We start from the raw sequence: 2158 nt of genomic DNA, 5'->3' as shown, positions 1-2158 counted from the left end.
ATATATATATATATATATATATATATATATATATATATATATATATATATATATATATATATATATATATATATATATATATATATATATATATATATATATTATGTGTATGTCTGTGTGTGCGCACGTGTAGGTTTCCCTGTCTCTTTTTCTTTAGCATGTCTTCTGTTCGCCTGCTTTTTCATTGTTCTTTGCCATTACCCTTCATTCCTTTTCCTTTTCTTTATCACCTCCCTCTTCTTGCTGCTAATCTCCGTCTCCTTCCTCCTTCCTTCTCTCTCTTTTCCTCCACCATTCTTTCCTTTTCTCCTTCTCCATCTCCTGCCTTTCTTGTCCGTGCTTCCCCTCCTCCTATTCCGCCTGACTTTCTTCTTTTCCATGTCCCTTTTCTCCTTTTCTTCCCCAATATCCTAATTCCCTCTTTCCTTCTTCTTGCCCGTTCTTCCCCTTCTCCTATTCGTTTTTTCCCTTTCTATGTCCCTCATCCCCCTTTTTTCCCCAGCTCCTCGTTCTTCCTTGCTCTCCTCGTATTCCGCCTTTCTTCCTCTCCATGTCTCCATTCTCACTTTTCTTCTCCAGTTCCTCGTTCTCCCTCCCCTTCATCCTATTGCGCCTTTCTTCCTCTCCATGTCCCTCTTCCCCCTTTTCTTCCCCTCCTCCTATCCCACCTTTCTTCCTCTCCATGTCTCCCTTCCCCCCTTTCTCCCCCTATTCCTCGTCCTTCCTTCCCCTCCTCCTACTCCGCCTTTTTTCCTCTCCATGTCCCTCTTCCCCTTTTCTTCCCCTCCTCCTATTCCTCGTCCATCCTTCCTCCCCATGTCCTTCTTCCCCCCTTTCTTCCCCTATTCCGCGTCCTTCCTTCCTCTCCATGTCCCTCTTCTCCCCTTTCTCCCCCTATTCCTCGTCCTTCCTACCCCTCCTCCTATCCAGCCTTCCTTCCTCTCCATGTCCCTCTTCCCACTTTTCTTCCCCTCCTCCTATCCCGCCTTTCTTCCTCTCCCTGCCCCTCTTCCCCCCTTTCTCCCCCTATTCCTCGCCCTCCCTTCTTCCTCTCCCTGCCCCTCTTCCCCCTTTTCTTTCCCTCCCCCTATTCCTCGTCCTCCCTTCCTCCCACGCCACAATCTCCCGTTCTCCCTCCCCCTCCTCCTATCCCGCCTTTCTTCCTCTCCCTGCCCCTCTTCCCCCTTTTCTTCCCCTCCTCCTATCCCGCCTTTATTCCTCTCCCTGCCCCTCTTCCCCCCTTTCTCACCCTATTCCTCGTCCTTCCTTCCTCTCCCTGCACCTCTTCCCCCCTTTTCTCCCCTATTCTTTATCTATCCTTTATCCCCCTATTCCTCGTCCTTCCTTCCTCTCCCTGCCCCTCTTCCCCCCTTTCTCCCCTATTCTTTATCTATCCTTTATCCCCCTATTCCTCGTCCTTTCTTCCTCTCCATGTCCCTCTTCCCCCTTTTCTTCCCCTCCCCCTATTCCTCGCCCTCCCTTCCTCCCACGCCACAATCTCCCGTCCCCTTTTATTCCCCTCCTCCTATTCCTCGTCCTTCCTTCCTCTCCCTGCCCCTCTTCCCCACTTTCTTCCCCTCCTCCTATTCCCCTTTCTCCTCCTATTCCTCGTCCTCCCTTCCTCCCACGCCACAATCTCCCGTTCTCCCTCCCCCGCCTCCCAAAGCCCACCTTCCTGCCTCTCCCTGCCCCTCTTCCCCCCTTTCTTCCCCTCCTCCTATCCCGCCTTTCTTCCTCTCAATGTCCCTCTTCCCCCCTTTCTCCCCCTATTCCTCGTCCTCCCTTCCTCCCACGCCACAACCTCCCCTCCCCCTCCCTCGCCTCCCAAAGACCACGATCCTTCCTCTCCCTGCCCCTCTTCCCCCTTTTCTTCCCCTCCTCCTATCCTGCCCTTCTTCCTCTCCCTGCCCCTCTTCCCCCCTTTCTCCCCTATTCTTTATCTATCCTTTATCCCCCTATTCCTCGCCCTCCCTTCCTCTCCATGTCCCTCTTCCCCCCTTTCTCCCCCTATTCCTCGCCCTCCCTTCTTCCTCTCCCTGCCCCTCTTCCCTCCTTTCTCCCCCTATTCCTCGTCTTCCCTTCCTCCCACGCCACAACCTCCCGTCCCCTTCCCTCGCCTCCTATCCCACCTTCCTTCCTCTCCATGTCCCTCTTCCCC

The sequence above is a fragment of the Penaeus vannamei genome, chromosome 1, assembly GCF_042767895.1.
Source record: "Penaeus vannamei isolate JL-2024 chromosome 1, ASM4276789v1, whole genome shotgun sequence".
In the NCBI taxonomy this organism is placed as follows: Eukaryota; Metazoa; Arthropoda; class Malacostraca; order Decapoda; family Penaeidae; genus Penaeus; species Penaeus vannamei.
The sequence above is the reverse complement of the archived record's forward strand: the minus strand, read 5'-3'. Positions refer to the sequence as shown.